At 32.4% G+C, this 20,279-nt stretch overlaps 2 long non-coding RNA genes across 2 annotated transcripts; both read left to right on the forward strand.

Moving 5' to 3' along the window:
• The first annotated feature begins 3,992 nt into the window (after nt 1-3,992).
• Nucleotides 3,993-9,259, forward strand: LOC143052874 (uncharacterized). The gene is made up of 4 exons (XR_012971277.1): nt 3,993-4,091; nt 6,169-6,321; nt 8,123-8,659; nt 9,168-9,259. It is a non-coding gene; the product is annotated as an uncharacterized LOC143052874 (long non-coding RNA).
• Nucleotides 9,260-9,867: 608 nt separating this feature from the next.
• Nucleotides 9,868-16,279, forward strand: LOC143052875 (uncharacterized). Its single transcript, XR_012971278.1, has 5 exons — nt 9,868-11,096; nt 11,971-12,001; nt 12,522-12,811; nt 13,594-13,621; nt 14,784-16,279. It is a non-coding gene; the product is annotated as an uncharacterized LOC143052875 (long non-coding RNA).
• The last annotated feature ends 4,000 nt before the right edge of the window (nt 16,280-20,279 follow it).

Below are 20,279 nucleotides of genomic sequence, written 5' to 3' on the forward strand. Positions count from 1 at the left end.
CTCAAGAACATATATATACCATAATAAAGGGACATAACTAAAGAACATATATACCATAATAAAGGGACATAACTCAAGAACATATATATACCATAATAAAGGGACATAACTCAAGAGCATATACCATAACAAAGGGACATAACTTAAGAACATATATAACCAATAATAAAGAGACATAACTAAAGAACATATATACCATAATAAGGGGGCATAACTCAAGAACATATATATACCATAATAAAGGGACATAACTCAAGAACATATATACCATAATAAAGCGACATAACTCAAGAACACATATATATATATACCATAATAAAGGGACATAACTCTAGAACATATAAACCAAAATAAAGGGACATAACTAAAGAACATATATACCATAATCAAGGGACATTACTCAAGAACATATACCATAATAAAGGGACATAACTCAAGAGCATATACCATAATAAAGGGACATGACTCAAGAACATATGCCATAATAAAGGGACATGACTCAAGAACATACATACCATAATAAAGGGACATAACTCAAGAACATATACCATAATAAAGGGACATAACTTAAGAACATACATACAATAACAAAGGAACATAACTCAAGAACATATACCATAATAAAGGGACATAACTCAAGGACATATACCATAATAAAGGGACATAACTTAAGAACATATATACCATAATAAAGGGACATAACTCAAGAACATATACCATAATCAAGGGACATAACTCAAGAACATATATACCATAATAAAGGAACATAACTCAAGAACATATACCATAATAAAGGGACATAACTCAAGAACTTATACCATAATAAAGGGACATAACTCAAGAACATATATAACCAATAATAAAGGGACATAACTAAAGAACATATGATCGTTCTTATTTTTAAAACGAAATTAGACTTTTGACACAATTTTCATGGTCCACTGAACATAGACATTAAAAGTGTGAGTTTCCGGTAAAAGTTGTTGGTCAATGTAATTTTTGATGAAGCTTAAGTCCAATCAACTTGACACTTAGTACACATGTTTCTTATGATATGATCTTTCATATTTTTAAACTAAATTAGACTTTTGACCCCATTTTCATGGTCCACTGAACATATAAATTAAAAGTGTGAGTTCCAGGTTAAAGTATTAGGTCAATGTAGTTTTTGATGAAGTTAAAGTCCAATCAACTTGAAACTTAGTACACATGTTCCTTATTGGTTGATCTTTTTACTGTAAAGGCCAAATTAGATTGTTTACACAATTTCATGGTCCATTGAACATGGAAAATGAGCATGCAAGTGGGGCATCCGTGTACTTTGGACACATTCTTGTTTTTAATATGTGACAATCGCATATTGTCGTCTTCAAATTAATCAGCTTGCATTATAGATATGGTACATAACAGACATTTTAAGAGATTCATCTCCTTCATTTACGTTCCAAAAAAACACAACGCAAATCAGCAAAGACCCATCGAAACAACATCAGATACACAAATTTAATGATACTTTAAGATATTTGGATGATATTTTGGCTCTCAATAAATCGACTTCAGTATGTATACTAAAGAAATTTATCTTGTTGAACTTACTTTAAATAAAGCTAATATTAACAATAACCACTGCTCTTTCCTCGATCTTGATATCTATATCATTAACGGAAAGCTTAATACTTAAATTTATGATAAAAGAGGTGATTTCTAATTTCCTATCGTTAATTATCTATTTTTAGATGGTGACGTTCCGTTGTCACCATCTTACGGTGTTTATATATCTCAACTTGTATGATTCGCTCGTGTATGTAGCAATGTTTAAATTTTAACGAGAGAAACTTATGTATTTCTGAAAAATTATTACACCAGGGTTTTCGATATCACAAACTAGTCAAAACATTTACTAAAATTTATCATCGGTATAAGGACATCATTCATAAATATAGCTCAACATGCAGACTTCTTATACGTTCAGTATTTCACATCCAATATTTTATGGAAATATTCTTTATAACGCACACAAATGTCAATATTCACATAAGAAGCTAACAAAACCTTTAAATAGACGTATTAAGAAGGGATATAGTTATGATACTGTTGTAAGGTCATTAACGATTGCATAGTTTGGTGTTAGTATTGATTCACTTGTAGGGTCTTTGCATCGGAACTAAACACATTTATTGAAAAACGAGTTGTTGGCATTACACGGGTTATGTCCTTGTCATATATGTTATGATTCTAAACCCCTCACGGGGGGGGGGGGGGGGCTGTGCCTGATATTCATATGATGAAGACATATTTTTCCAATCAGTTTAATTGAAGTCTGGAGCTGGCGTGTCAGTTAACTGCTTGTAGTCTGATGTTTATATTCTTTGGGTACATCTTCTGACATCAGACTCGGAATTCTCTTGAACTGAATTTTAATGTGCGTATTGTTATACGTTTGCTTTTCCGCATTGGCTAGAGGTATAGGGGGAGGGTTGAGATCTCACAAACATAATTAACCCCGCTGCATTTTAGCGCCTGCCCCAAGTCAGGAGCCTCTGGTCTTAGTTAGTCTTGTATTTTTTTTTTAACTTTTAGTTTCTTGTGTACAATTTGGAGTTTAGTATGGCGTTCATTATCACTGAACTAGTATATATTTGTTTAGGGGCCAGCTGAAGGACGCCTCTGGGTGCGGGAATTTCTCGTTGCATTGAAGACCTGTTGGTGACCTTCTGCTGTTGTCTGTTCTGTTGGGTTGTTGTCTCTCGGCACATTCCCCATTTCCATTATTAATTTTATAGATAACAGTAGAGACATTGTGTACGTGTTACAGACGCACATTACGTCTACAAAAGACTCATCAGAGACGCTCTAATCCATAACAGTTACAACTGCAAAAAATAATGTACGATGGTGAAGAGCATAGCTGATCACACATTCCTAATCGTTTTGTGAATTACAGCTAAGGTTATCTATTCCTGAGGCAGAAAAGCTTTAGTATTGCAACAAAATGAAAGTTGTGTAATCAGTTATAATTATGGACATATCATAAAGACTCAAAACCTATAAACGGTCTAATGATACATTCTGTTCGACATTTCCTTTTTTGAAAGTAAAGTTTTCAAATTTCAAGTTGAAGATATGTGTGTTGTGAATTCAAATTTTCAAACTGAGTATTTTTGCAAAATGGTTTGAAAAACACTGATCACCAAAATAGTTTGAAAGTAGTCATTATATTACAAATGACCTTCGGATCAACTCTAATATGTCTTTTAACTGAAAATTCTTTAAACTGCATGTGACATACTATACATACATGTAGTAACAGTTACCACTTGTTTTTACTTTAAGGATGCATTAGAACAACAAACTCTTCCCGACAAAAAACACGAAGAATATAGTAAACAATCCAACTTTCCGAAAGCTGACCGTACAAACAGAAAATTGGTAAGTGTTGTGTGTTAATTTAATTCCAAAAAGATTATCTACTTCAATACATATTGCTGTTACATGCATGTAATATCATCATGTCTCATTTATACCAAATGACACTTAATTTAGTCATGGTATCAATGATGAGTTTATTTCAGGATCATGACAATGGCCGAAAATGTATAGGCACTATTCTCCAAATGATATAAACTACAAATCTTTAAGAATAAAACACAGACTGCAAATAGTCTCAATTTATTATTTGTTTACTTAAGTTTGTTTGAATCTGTCGTGGTAGGTTCGATAAAAAGTGTTTCTTTCACGACGTTATCAGTTAAAAAAAAATGTCAAGAATCATTTGATGTTGTGTATTCAGCATGGCGATGCTATGTCATATACCGAATGATTAAAACACAATTTGATTGGATTGAAAAGTAACTTTACATCAAGACACAACTGCCAAACATTATTATCACAAGTCAAATGGTCTGTCTGTCGAAAATTATATTCTTCAAATGCATGTTTTTGTCTTTTCCGGAAGGTGATCAAGTAATACTTTTACATATATATATTTTTAGAGAAAGATATTAAATTACCATGGTTAGTTGATGCTGATGAGTTCCAACGAATGCTTTCACACGGAGAATACCTGTCTTATGAAAACCGTTTGAGTCTTGGTAGTACATTTATTATTGATAGACACAATTTTCAAATATTTCACATTAGATTGATGTTATTCGTAGACATACCTTATCTTTAAATCTACAATAGTGCAATTCAGCAGATGCACCTCAACCATAACGAAAACAATTGCAGCAATCGGATTGCTTAAGGGCTTGAACGAATACCACAGCATGATGAACAGTAATTAAAAAAAAAAAACAAAACTGGTGTACTGCAGTTAGAAAAACAACACACTTTTAAATATGTATTTTAAAAAGATTGTTTTTTAGTTGTGTGATAAACACACATTAATAATGTTTCTATACAAGCATGATTAATTGACCATACCTCCCGTTTTTATGGCAATGTTAAATAGAAAATTCAAATGACAACATTACACGATAGGAGTACAATAAAAATAAGTGTTAGAACATATAGGACAGTGAAATACACTACTAATAGCTAACAAAGAGTGAGGTTTAAATTTTATTACGCCAGAAGCGCGTTTTGTCAAAACAAATCTAACCAGGGACGCTCAGTTGAAAAAAGTTCGAAAGCCAAAACAAGAACTAAGTTGAAGAGCATTCAGGACCAAAAGTTTCAAAAAGTTGTAGTGTTTTCTGCCTGGAATAAGAACATCCTTATTATTAAGAAAAATTCATACTTTGACAAACAGTATATGTTTATAAAATGACTATATAATAGATATATATGATAAAACCGGTGACTAACTGCATAACAAAAACAGATGGACAAAACAATCTTAACAAGCACATAAACATTGGCAGCCGCGTTAGCCAAATCACTAAACGCACAAAGGGACGTCACATTTGAATTGAAAATTTAAAAAAAAATCCTAAAAATAGGATAGAATAAGAATAACATTCAAGACTAGGTTTGTAATGCTGATATAATATTTACAAATGATAATGAAAATTACAATTCTAATTAATATCAAATTGTGGTAGTAATTAGATAATTATTTTAATTATCTAACTATGTCAGTGTTTCTTCTAAATCAAACTGTAAAGCAAATATATCGTATACATTTAGTTGAACCAAACTAAAATCTAATAGATGCAATGCATGATTAATTATCTTTACCATAGCACACGAATACAACAGACAAAAAGATAAGATTTACAACAACAAAAGATAAGACATTTGACAAAATCCAATATATAATATGATCAAAAGAATAACAAATATATCATCAAAACTAAATAATGAATGTTGGATAGAAAAGTACCGTGCCACGTCTTATAGCAATTTAAATTCACACTCAGCAAAACAGTAACAGTCGGAAATAAGTCACGTTCGGTAATTAAAAAACCAGGCGACGTAATGACAAACCACAGTCTAACACGTGGTAAAAATGTCCTTAGTTATTTTTGACCAAGACACGTTGTATGGATCAACTAATTCGTGATGGTGACCGTAACATTTACGGAGTGTCATTTTTTATCCGTCCTCCTCATAACCTTGTTATACAAAGGATGAATGCATAAATTGTCAGAATAAAAACTCAATGTTAAGCCAATATTACGAAAAAGACATTGCTTATAAAGCTGGAGTTGCTCTTCGGAAATAAACTTAGGTATATAGGTCCAGTAAAATGGACTAAGATTATGCATCCTTCTTTAGCACCGATAATAAACTGAAAACAATGACGGCCGGACATGTATGAATACCTTCATTATCTTTGTGATCATAATATTGTTTTTCATCAATTGAATGTTTCTGAAGTGGCCCTTAAAACAATTACGATATATGTTATTGACAACGAAAGAAAAGAGTCTACTAATTCAATAATTCTTCAGATAATACAAACTAAATATGTAAAGCACACCTTCTTTAAATAATTCCAAGTATGCATCAATTGGTTTTAACAATTGCGGTGTTAAAACCAAGCAATCAATATGCCTGAGATAAATAACTTCGACACCTGATATATTTGAATCATTGATAATCCTAAAATATCTTGAAATGCATTTGAATAACGACAATAGTGTTGACTTCAAATTAGAAAAAAAAATATACATTTCGTTGCATTTTTTTTCATTTTTATACTCGTATCTTGTTTTCTCTTAGGTGGTCCATGTAGGGCTGGGAAAAGTACTTTAGCAAGTGTGCTGATTGACGAAGAAATTCCTCTGAAGTGGAATTCAACCGACGGACTTGTCATATTTTTTGGAAGGAATGGTATCGATATAGAAAATAAGAAAATGGTTCCACTTAAAAAGGGTATGCTCGATGTAATACCATTTAAGACCGTTTATTTTGTTTCCAATTGTTAATCATATATTGGTTTCATTATGAAAAAAAGAAACTTAACCGGATATCAATTTTAAGTTCGTGTTGTTTATTCTTTAGTTTTCTATGTTGTGTCATGTGTACTATTGTTTTTCTGTTTGTCTCTTTCATTTCTAGCCATGGCGTTGTCAGTTTGTTTTAGATTTATGAGTTTGACTGTCCCTTTGGAATCTTTCGTCCCTCTTTTAAAACGATATATTAGAATATTATTAATTCGTATCATTTAACTAATTTAACTAGTTCAGGAAAAGTCACATGTTTAACTATATTTTCGAAGGCCTATATAAAACGGTGGATAGCAAAAAGCATATTGCACATCAAAAAGCATATTGCACATCAAAAAGCATATTACACATCAAAAAGCATATAGCACGGTAATGAATTTGATGAGATGGTTATCAAAATAATTTTTTTTTTTATATATATATATTATCGATTATCTGATGAAAAAACATTAAATAAATCGAATGACTACTAATACGTTTTTTTTTGTCTAGGATACAATATCATCTCTTTAAAATTTCAACAATATTAAATGACCGAATATATAACACTGCCAATTTTGATACAAATATGGTTAGGAATAAATAATCTAGCAATTATATAAAAAAGAAGATGTGGTATGATTGCCAATGATACAACTATCCACAAGAGACCAAAATGACAAAACATTAACAATTATAGGTCACCGTACGGCCTTCAACAATGAGTAAAGTCCATACCGTATAATGATATATGCAAGGCTTTGATATGACAACGTAAAACAATCCAAACGAGAAAAACTAACGGCCTAATTTATATAAAATATGAACAGCCTTTGTATGAGGCCATTACGGGATACATCGACCAAAATAAGTATATGGACCTCTGACCTCGTCCTCACTCAATATACTTCTTTCAGGTCAATATATCCTTGCAAAGGCTATAATTGAATAGTATTACGAAAAACACATATAGTAAGATACCCGATTTCTGTATACAAAAAATATGATTTGCTGCTTTTTTGAATTGATGATATATGACAAATCTGTTCACAAATAGAATGTTAGACATTTGACAACGTGGTTAACATGGTTAAATGTACAGATATAAAATATCAACCCCTTGTTTCTTAATTTTCGAATGATACAATCACATAACGAACGAATACAGTTACAAATGTATGATTTTGCATGGACAAGCAAGTACTCGTTACTAATTGTTAATGGAGTAAATAGATGTATTGTTCCGTTTTCCTAGAATGATTAATTGATAGTTGGTAACTCAACGTCAACATGCACTTATTGTATACAAATCTAGGACGAGACATTGTTATCTCGAACTGTAAACCTGATTTCCGAATTAAACACTGTCCATCAGAGACCGTAAAAGAATCATTTGACCATATGCATATGTTCATGTTCCCTTTTGGTAAGTCAATGATATATACATTGTTTTATAATAAACGGCTTTGTTAAGATGGCCCAGACATAATGATTTTTGTCATTCGGTATCCTGTTTGAATCAAATACAAAAGAGGATATCAACAGTCTCTTGACAAAAACCGTCACACGCGGTTGTTTAATGTTTACTTTTTTCATGTACACATGCATACAGTCACAGAATCCCATTTCGATGTAAACGTTTTAACAGTTTCTGTTATTGTGTTTATTATAAATCTAAATATCTAAGTATAACACATAATTGATATGTAATTTATACTTCAATATACATATTGTATCAACATTTGAAGGTGAACGAGGTCATGAAGTGTATGCAAAAATTCTTCGAGGTAAACCAGATTTGTGTAAATCGCCTGATCTTGAAACAAGACAGCAAATATTAGCTCTTGAAGAGGCAGGTCAAGCATTTTACTTAGATGTGGCCACACCTGTATCAACAGTCAAATACACACAGAGAGATGACGCATCTGGCCATCGTTCAACAGTTAAGGTTGCCTATAAGACGGCCGCTTCTAGTATCAAACCTTTGCCCGGAAATTTTGAACCACAAGTTACCTCTTCAAGCCTTTCAACAGTAACAACTGAACTAGAATCATTAGAATTCCAGAAGCTACAACTGCAATCGTCTATTTTAGACGAAGTAAGGAATGGAAAATATAAAATCGATATTGCACCGTCTGACTTGATAGATTTTGGTGGACAGAAATCATATGATATGACTCATCAACTGTTCATACAACACAAAGGATCATTTTTGTTGATGTTTGATGGTAGATATGGTTTATATAATCAGTTGAAGGATTATCCCCAGGGAGTTACTGCTGCGTGTAAGTAAACTCATCATAGATAACAGGATAAGTATAATGCACACAATTAAGTATGACGAGTATAATGCATTTATTTAATATTAATAATCGACTGTTTATTACATGCGGAGAGCTCCATGAGGTTGAATACATGTTAATGTTGAAATTATGTTCTATTTAGACTAATCATGCTATGTTTTTGAAATACTTTAACACATTATCTTATCGTTAAAAAGTGTGCCTTTAACTCGTCAATTATAAATTGACAATTGACAATGGTTGTAAAGTTTCCGTTTTCTTTATTTGGTATTTCATTAAAATGATGTATGCTTATCCTGAAATATTATTAAGAATATAGTATCATTCTATTTCTGATTCTATTTCTAAGAAATGATGATACAACTTTTAAGTGCTTGTGTTTTTTTGTTTTATTTAAGCCTATTGGAGATAAACCCTTGATAAAAAGTGGACAACATAACAATTGTGAACTTTGCAAATCATACAAAACATAAATGACTTACTTTTTCAGCTATAATTAAACACTGGGTTGATTCAATATTGACGTACACTGCAGATACGGATGAAATAATGCCAATGATATTGTTTGCAGGAACACATAGAAATATGTGCGAGGTAGATATATATAGATATTAAATGTTATTTAACAAAGTTTAACGTAGAATACAACTATCTCTGGATAGGAAAAGAACGCCATAATTTGATTTGAAAAAAAAATACCTCACATTACAAAGATGCCACATGTCTTGATTAACATCATATTTCTTACTTTTTGAACACATGATTTAGAAAGAAAATATACATTGTCAAGGTCCTTAGAGCTACAACTAAAAGTTAATTTATATAGTAGGAATGATACTGCTATTGATTGACTAGTCGTTATATATTTAACATCTGATGGTAGATATGTCCTATTGTCGTTTTCCAAATCACGTGTTCATTTTTGAATGTGAGCTCCCTTATCGAGACATATTACACATGTATGCACACCATTAATGACTAATATTCTAACGGCTGTCTTCGAACACACAATAACGGTTTAACGCGCCATTTTCTAAAAACTAATTGATATCCGATGAAATTAATCAGTCATGACGTTCTCTCAAGTCAAATCGTTATCTCAAGTCAAATCGTTCTCTCAAGTCACATCAAAGAGGCAATGGCATACTTTTACCTAATATTAAAATTATGTACTTCCACTTTTTAGGGAGATACAAAGAAGATGAAGGAATCCTTCTTGGCAGATATCAAAGAGATGTTTTCCAGTCACGAGAAAAAGAATCACATACATCTGGAGACGCTATACTTTATTAATGGAGTAGATAAAAACGATGTAGAAATACAAAAAATGACAGATCAAATTGTCATATTTGCGATGAAGCAAACGTCTTGGGGTCAGAGAAGACCCATGCAATGGGTTCCTTTAGAGCTACAAATCTCCAACATGAAAATGAAGAACATTAACATCTTAACAAAGGAAAACCTCCAACAAGTTAATGAGCTAAATGCAGACCTGGCTTTGAATGAAAATCAAATGGATGACTTTCTTTTAGTTCAACACTCACTCGGTAAGCTGATGTATTACAACCTTCCTGGATTAGACAAGTTCATCATTATCCATCCCCCTGCATTGGTGAATATACTTAGGTCCTTTGTGACAGATGAACAATTTTGGCCGGCAGATACGGATCTGAGATACATACTTGAAACCATGACCAACACTGGAAGAATCTACAAGAGAGATCTTTTAAAGATTTGGGAACAACCCCAATTCAATCAATATATGCAAAAAGATGCAATCAAAGAATTTGTCTTGAAGCTTCTTGTCCACTTGGACATACTAATAGTCCCTAAGGCGTTTAAACAATCCTCTACAGATGTGTACCTCGTACCATGCATGATCAAAGCAACACGACCGGATTTCAACAACTTGGAAAGTCAAAGAGAGAAAACAATCTGCCTGCAATACATTCTATCTGATAGTTCGATACCTAGTGCACTAGCTTACAAAGTTATTGGAGCTGCAGTTATCGCTTGGCCATTAAAAGAGGAAAAGGACAAACCATGTCTTTATCACAAGGCTGCAGTGTTGAACGTAACTGAAGATGATGAACTCCGAATATGGGTAGACGACAACCGCGTGAATGTTTATCTGACAAACAAGAAATCATTACTCTCTATCTCACCGGATGCTGCAGCAAGCATACAGGAATGTTTGACCAAGAATATTGAGTCGTCTCTAATATTCTATCATAGCAGTTTTGGTGGGACATTGAATCCAACGAGAGTATCAGAACTGTACTATATGGAAATTGGGATTCCATGTGGAAGTGAAACTTGTTTTATATCTTCTCTTGAAGTCACAAAAACTAACAAATGGACATGCAAGAACGGAAAGGAACATAAAACAAACTACGTACGGTACTGGGTCTTTGACAAGGTAAGGAACGTTTTCTATTTGTATAACTCTTGTTCAGTATCTTGTTGCACACACACACACACACACACACATCTTTAAATGATTGTTGTATTAGTCACGTTTGAGTTGTACGTAGAGGAAACATCCATCAAGATGAATACAACAACACATAAAAAAATTATACAAAACAAATATACAGTCTATGATTATTTGCAGGCAAAAAAAACAAATAAAACACGGACATGATGGAAGGACAAATGAAGTAACTTAAGAGGTTAACACAAATACGATGTCCAATTGTGAACGTGGGTAGCTCGTTTTCCAACTGGGTTGATCCAAAAAAAGGACAACTGTATATCATGGACCTCTATCACAAGATTGAGTAATTTGATCTAGCTTTCAATTACAGTGGGTTTTAAAGGTTTATTTATTAATATTTAATTTGTTACAAAAATATCTGCAAACGATATTGAACATACAACTGTTCCTGTTCAACATGTTCGTGGTTTTGTTTTTATATACTTATACCGTTTGTACGTTATGCAAAATTATGATAGAAACATAGATAGATCTTTCCAAATTATATCCCCTCAGGTACGAGTGAATATATATTTATTTAAATAAACTTACAAAAATATCTAAGAAGGAAGCCTGTCTATTAATTACTGCAATACTGCTAATGTCCATGATGTGTTTTTGAATAAGCTGAAAGCAAAGTAGAAATATGATAATATTTGTACTAGTTCAGTTTGTATTTTATGTCTTGATATATTGTTGTCATGAACATTCTCGACTTAAAGTAAATCTTATCCAGAAAGGGCTTGTGTACGTTTTGACATTGAAATAGTATTTATTTTCTTTTATTACACTTATTGACGACTTAATACAATTACAGTCCCAAAAGACGTGCAGTGTAGGATGTGCAGGTAAATATAGAAACACTAAAAAATATAGACGCAAATATGCATTTATAGCATTTGGTAATACATTATACAATTGGAACTAGTCATAAAATTAATATACATGTTTAAATATGCACTCATTTATAGTTCAAAAAACAGAATCAGATAATTTGGTTTCATTATACTTGTATTCTCATGTAGTAAGCATTAAATACATACATGTATCTGATGAACTTAGATAATCGCAGTACAACGGTTATACTCACTCACAATTTAAAGGACGTTTTCAGAATACAAGTTCATTGTTCCAATTGTCAGTAGAAGTTTGGATTTGTATTTATTTTTATTTATTTAGTTTCATGAAAATACCATTATAAAACAAGATTATACGATTAAAAGGATCTTGTCTTCTGAACTAATCGTAAAATGTCATAACATACAGCTGTGTACTAATTTATGCTTTTACATGGTCAAATCAATAATCATGATGTTCATTTTAAAATTTCTTTTGCGATCGTCCAGTACACATTACGTACTTTTTAAGGTCTCACAGATATTGAACTGCGAACACAACCAAGTGATAAGCATCTTGTTAGATTGGGAAGTCAAATTGAACATGGGATGTTTAGAGAATTTTTTCTCAATTTGGGAATGGAATTGCAAAAATGGCATAGCACTGAGTCCACGTATACTACTCACAGTTCCGAGGGAATTAGATCAATGGCATTGAAACAATGGAAAACATGCAATCTATCAAAACTGAAGGATCCTACTTTGAAAGATCTTTCTGACGCTTTGCAAAAAGTGAAACTCGATAGTCATCTTGTTTGCTAGGTAAGAATCGCGTTTCACCAGTTTTAGTTAAATGTCTTTCTGTCACTTTTGAAGTTCACTTTACCCGTTTTAGTTAAATGTCTTTCTTTCGCGTTTGAAGTTCACTTTACCCGTTGTAGTGTAATGTCTTTCTGTCGCGTTTGAAGTTCACTTTACCCGTTTTAGTTTGCATCATTTACTGCAGTTTATTTTACACTAACGTCATATTAATAACAGCATATGCGAAACAAAAACCTAGGTTAGTTCATGGTTGATGGTTTAACTCGTGAGCATAAGAACAATACTGCTGTTTTCCTTTTGTATTTTTTTTCTTTTGACGAGGTGATTGTATTGTCTTTGATAAACTGTTTTTGAACATCCACGGTATGTGCCACTTAATATTAGGAGGCTCAAATATATAATGATAGCCTTTTGATGTTTTTTCATTTAAAATATTTATTAATCGTCTGGTGAGATGCGTACTATGGCAATCCACTCTCAACTAACAAAATACGATAACAGCGTTTCAGAGATTATTGTTGTCCGGTTGGGTTTTCTACAGAACGTCGTTTTAAGCTGATACGTATGTTTCGTGTTTTCTTAATTTATAGAATATAAATTAGTTCAAGATGTAAATAATTCTGTCGTGATACGAGCTGTGTAACTGGCTATCCCTAATTTTGAATTTGGGTGTTCGCTCAGATCGTTCACCTCTTTCGTTATGTATTACAAAGACTAATTGAGAACTTGAAATATGATTTTCGTTTTTAAATAAAAAAATAAATCATATCTTTTTTTATCAGATATTCAGAGAAAACATGGATTTGGTAGGTAAGAAATAATTAGATATATTTACCTGGTTGCATTTGGTACATAATTTTTACAAGAATCCGTACAAACGGCGACCAATTGTCGACTTATCTGCATGTTATTTTGATATTAGTCGGAGTTCATTTAGATACTTGCAATAGACAGTGAGATCAAGTAAGATTAATCATTTAGTTTCCTTACCAATATATTGATGATGTAATAACAAGGGATAATTCAAACTTTCCTGATTGAGTTCCAGTAATATATTACGGAACCAGAAATTAAAGAAACAATAGACATGGCTTCCTCTGTCTCATTTTTAGACTTATACCTTGATTTTGATAATCACGGTCATCTCAGTTCCATAATCTATGACAAACGACAATTAGTGTCTTTTGTTTTTGCGAATGTGCTTTGACTATATGCCGTTATGTTTTTTTGTGATTTATATGGTGTTTCATAGTGATTTATAAAGGCAACCATGGTATACCGCTGTTTGAAAGTCATTAATCGATTCAGAGAAAACATGTCCTGATTACAAGGTAAAACCGCGATAAACACATCAACTATAAGAGGAAAACAAAGGAACGTCAGGAACACTGATGTACAACAAAACAAATGCAACATACAAGACCTGTTGGCGACCCTCTGCTGTTGTTTTTTATTTGGTCGGGTTGTTGTCTCTTTGACACATTCTCCATTTCCATTCTCAATTTTACAGAAACATAATAGTTGATTACAACTGCAATATTTTTGATTTGGTACCTGACATTTTAGGTAAAATAGTGTTCAGATTATAACGCTGCATTTTGTACTTTAATTCTAAGACATCGTCTCTCTATCGTGAAACCAGGTTTGATTCGCAATTTTCTACATACGAAAATGCCTATACAACATCTGGAATATGACAGTTGTCAAATTTTACTTTGACGTACTGGAGCTTTTCATTTTGCCATTTGATTAGGGACTTTTCTTTTAAGATTTATTTCGGAAGCTGTATTTTTGTTCTTTAACATGTAAGCTAGTACATCTTTATTTGAAATATAAGGAAATCCTATACACTATTATTTAAGTATTAACTAGACATATAAACAAAAAGCAAAACATAGATATTGTTCCTTATTTATAATACATAATAAATCATAAGATGACACTAAACTGACGATTACTTTACATGCACTAGAATATGCAGAGCTTAATCTCCAAGCGGATCCGACTGATCAACATTTGAAGGAATTGTCAAACGAAATAGGAAATTGTCCGCTTCAGTTAGGAATAGAGCTGGGATTAAGCTTCACTGAAGTTGAACAAAGTTTGTTCAGATTTCCAAAAGATCTACCTGGTTTGGTGGAAGACATATTGAAAAAATGGAAGGCAAAGTCAAAAGTAAAGACAATACTTAGTCTAATGATGGCACTTCAACGAGTTGATGCAGGTGGAGTTAGATATTTACGTGACATTGCAAAACAATAAGATCTAAATTGAAATAATCAAAATTGTGTGGAAACAAACTTAATTATACATCCCGTCAATGTGTTTGTAGTTTCTTTTATTTTTGCTGGTGTGTTTTGTATATACGACTTTTTGTGTTTCGTTGGATTTAATAACGTGACTTTGTACTTTTAAAGATCCTGTCAAAATGTTATTGTTATATAATATGCCATTATGTTATATTTCTATTATAAATTAGAAAATACGTTGAACCACAAACGTCAAAATTATTTAATCACGTAGTGGAATGAACAATTTGTGGACTCTTATGAATTGTATATGACTTTTGGACTATTTTGAATCTCGGTCCATTTCTGAAATTTCGTCTTACATACTTTTGATTTTTTACCCTGTAGGCTTACATTGCCAATGTGAAATTTTAAAATTGTTTGTATAAACATCTAACGACAAAATTATGTGACATATACATTTTCAGACGTCAGAGACGCGAAATTGTTCCTTATTAAATTGTACCACGATGATGAATGCTGTACCCATATTTTGACTATTTTATTTTTTATGTCTGTTTAGTCTACGCATCATTGTAAACATACTTATCAAAGATTATAATTTAGTACGCCAGACGCGCGTTTCGTCTACATAAAGACTCATCAGTATAACGGATTTGATGAGACTGTCATAGACAATGAAAGGTTTAGCGCTAAAAATGCCTGTACGAAGTCAGGAATATAACAGTTGTTGTCCATTCGTGTTTGATGTGTTTTGTCATTTGATTGTGCCATGTGATAAGGTACTTTACAATTTTATTTTCCTCTGAGTTCAGTATGTTTGGGATTTTACTTTTTGCTTTACCTATTAGTGTATTTTATCCATGTTATCGTTTTGTAATGGGTTTGACTGTTGTATATATATTTGAGATTCCCATGCGGTGGTATTTGTATACATTGATGAAATGTTTGCTTACTTACACAATGCTAATATCATATGATTGTTTGAAATCACACAACAAAATAAAAAACAAAATTCACAAAAAATGTGTCACTGTTGCTCACATTCAGATTGTCTTTATGAAGAAGAAAAAGCTTAAGTGTATTGAAAATTTAAAGCTTTGTAAACAGTTAATATAGTTCAATCAAAAGTCTGAAGCCAAATGTACCAATCAAACAGTTTCTGTTTAAGATACCGTATTTATGTAATATATATTATATGTAAGTGGAAAATAAATCAAAATCATATCCATCCTTTCGTTCTTAATACATAGTCTTCCATAATTGTTTTATTTCGTGGTTTTGTTGACCTGTCATAAGAAACAAATGTGTATTTCTTGATTTTGTTGACCTGTCTTAAGAAGCAAAAAAAATAATAACAGGAAATAATAATAGCCTGATACGTTTAAGCATTGCTGAATACACTTATATAAGAAGGTCGAAAGATACTAGAGGAACAGTCAAACTTCTAAATCAAAAATAAACTGACAACGTCATTGCTAAAAATGAAAAAGACAAACAGACAAGTAATAGTACACAAGAAACAACATAGAAAATAAAGACTTAGCAGCACGAGCCCAAACAAAACTAGAGGTGATCTCAGGTGCTCAAAAAGGGTAAGCAGGTCCTGCTCCACAAGTTGCATCCATCATCTTGCTCATGTTATTACAAACCCGGTAAATAGTCTTATTCTGAAGGTCACATTCATGACAAAGGAAGAGGATTATAGTTACGACATGAGAAACATATATGATATCATCTGCGAAACGGTTATTCCATAACGGTCAACCAACTCGTGATGGCGTCTGTAAAATATACGAAGGGATGATTTCAACTTCACAATTTGGAACTCTTCGTTTAATAACTTCCTTGTGAGCAGCAACCCCTCTATCAAAAAAATTATGATAAGAAATACAAGGGGTCACATAAAATTACTAGTATAAACCCATTCAAACGGGAAAAACAACAGTATAATTTATATTAAAAAAACGGGAAACGAGAAACACTTATGAACCACATAAACAAATGCCATCTACTGAACTTCAGATTTCTGACTAAGGACAGACAATTACAGCGGGATAAAACTATTTAAAGAAACCAAACCTTCTCCTTTATCTGAAACAACAGTGTAACATCAACTTTAGACAATGTATCTACTAGAAGTAAAAAATACTCCCTCAATCGTTCAAAAGCCTTGGACAAAAAACAGGATACATGTCATAAACAACATATTCAATATTAAATGAAACCAGGCAAAAACTCTATAATTGAATTCTCCACAGCAGCTTTTGAAGCAACAAAAAGCTAACTATTATCTCATTTGACTTCTGAAAACTTCAATAGTAATTTGGCAGTTAAAGAGCAGAAAAATGTTGATTCAACCCACATTACTGTAGATCACTCTTACAGAATTTACAACCGTAAAAATAACGGACAAATTGGCTCACAACTGAAATATGTAGTTAATATATACAATACAACTAGCCTGATCAACGTCAATGGCTGTAGAGTTGAATAATTTGTAAATGGCATTTTCAAAGATCTCTGTGCTTACCTAACTAAACATTTTGATTCTTTCGACAATTTAAATAATGAAATACATAATTACTTGTAGGACATCAGTACTAATTATGAAGATAAAGATAAGAATTCTGATTCATCCATTCTGAAAGGGAGTAAAGGCAACCAACAGTGGGAACATCTACGACGTCTTGCCTTGCACTGTCCCCTTCATCATCTCCACAAGTCTTGGACATTGCTTCCGGCTCTCCAAAATCTGCTTTGTTAGACTCTTCCATATCGAAGCCCTCACCAGACACAAGTTGTTGTCTTTTTTCCTTTTTCCTTTATCGATATTCAAATTTTAAAAAATATTACAAGTCCAAACTGAAACACAAAAATCTGTTTTCCTCCAAATATTTTTTTTCTCAAATTTTTGTTTTTCTCAAAAATTGTTTGTCCTCTAACTTTTTTTTTCTTCAAAATTTGTTTTTCCTCAATTTTTTTTTCACCACAACTTTTTTCCCCCTTATTTCTTATTTGGTTACTATTTCCTTATTCGATTTTCATTTCCTTATTCAATTTATGTTTCCTTATTCTATTTTCATTTCCTTCATCGAATAAGGAAATGAAAATCGAATCAGGAAATATAAACCAAATAAGGAAACGAAAATTGAATAAGGAAATAGAAACCCAATAAGGAAATAAAAGCCGAATAAGGAAATGAAAATCAAATAAGGAAGTGGAAACCAAATAAGGAAACGAAAATCGAATAAGGAAATGAAAATCGAATAAGGAAATAGAAACCAAATAAGGAAACGAAAAATGAATAAGGAAATAGACATCAATTAAGGAAATGAAAAATGAATAAGGAAATAGACACCCACCCAATAAGGAAATAGAAACCCGATAAGGAAATGAAAATCGAAAAAAGTAAATATAAACCGAATAAGGATAGAAATCGAACAAGGAGCAGAAACCGAATAAGGAAATGAAAATCGAATAAGAAAATCGAAATCAAATAAAAAATGAGAAGAAAAAATTAGAGAATTTTTTTTTTATGAGGAAAACAAAATTTTGAAGAAAACATATTTTGAGGAAAACAAAAACTTAAGTGTGTCTGTTTTGACTTATAATATTTTTCAAAATTTGAATATCGAAAAAGAAAAAAGGAAAAAGGAAATAACTTGTGTCTGGTTAAGCCTTCAACCGAAATTTGACATATGTGTTCAGAGTTTGTTGATGAGGAGGGTATAGTGTGTGACAAATGTAACTTCTGGCTCCATTTTGAATGCACAGGTATAAACAAAGATAAAACAAACCTAAATTGCATTCAGGGGGAGGATTTCATCTGCATGTTCTGTAACAATGATCTGTTATATGAAGACCGAAACGCAAGTGAGACTATCTGTCAAATCGTAAAATATAATGAGGATATACATTCAGACTCTATATTAACAAATGTAAACGTTATCGACCCGTTTTCTAATACTGATAAACAGCCAACAGTGGGATCGTCCACGACGAGCTGTCATTATTTCCCCTTGTCAACAGCATCTGACTCTGCTGTTGGTTCGCAGAATGAAAACCAGGTGAACATTCCAATTAATGCAGAGGTAAATAAACCTAAAACAACAATTTTTTTTTTTAATTTTTTTTTATATATAGATTAGAGCGTTGGTTTTCACGTTTTAATGGTTTTACACTAGAAATTTTGGGGCCCTTTATAGCTTGTTGTTCGGTGTGAGCCAAGGCTCCGGGTTGAAGGCTGTACATTGACCTATAATGTTTTACTTTTTAAATTGTTATTTGGATGGAGGGTTGTCTCATTGGCACTCACACCACATCTTCCTATATTTATTATAAAACAAAAGATGAAAAAGAAGATTATTAATCAAAAGACAAGATTTCTCACTTTAGAAAACGAAATTATTCAACTCAAAAATGTAGTAAATAGTCTGGCTTTAAACTCCTCAAACATCAACGCTCATTGTCAAAACGAAATTCAACACAACCAAAACTCGTGTTGCCAACAAAAGATTAGAGATGAACTGGTGGATCAAAGAATCAGAATGCTCAAAACACAAATAGTTCAAAATATGCCCTCACAACACAGCTCGCAATGCAAACAAGACCAACCTACCCAATGTAGGCACATTCTACAAACATGCATTGTGGTGCACCACTATTTAACCATTTTTAACTTCCAGTTTCAACATCTTGCCATTATCCTCCTAGCCACATACCTATGCACCCTATCCCTTTTTTGTCTACAATCATCAATGTGTTCATCAATTTCAACCACCAGCTTATAACTATTCAAATGGACCTCATCCAAGCAACGTCCATATGGCTCATCCATCAACTAACCATATCGATTCTAGTAGTCTACATGATCGGTTACAACACCACAACTATTCACAACACGGGCCACCTATTAGACAATTTCCGGTCTCACACTCTGAAACTCAAACAAGACAACCTAGATCTCAAGTGAATAGTTCCCTACAACAATCTCATTCACATTCTTCACAAAAGAAGCCTTCTCATCTGACAACCAATTCTCACATAAGGGACTCTTATTCTCAAAACAAAAGGACTGATCATCAAACTAACCAAGTTCGGAATAATGCTCATCAAAAGTCTGAAAAACTATGTACAACTAAATAATTTCCTACTGTAGGTTCAACTAACAGTGAAATTATCCACGACGTGTCGTCCTGCACTCCTCCCTACACCAA

Source organism: Mytilus galloprovincialis, chromosome 11 (assembly GCF_965363235.1).
Source record: "Mytilus galloprovincialis chromosome 11, xbMytGall1.hap1.1, whole genome shotgun sequence".
Taxonomy (NCBI): domain Eukaryota; kingdom Metazoa; phylum Mollusca; class Bivalvia; order Mytilida; family Mytilidae; genus Mytilus; species Mytilus galloprovincialis.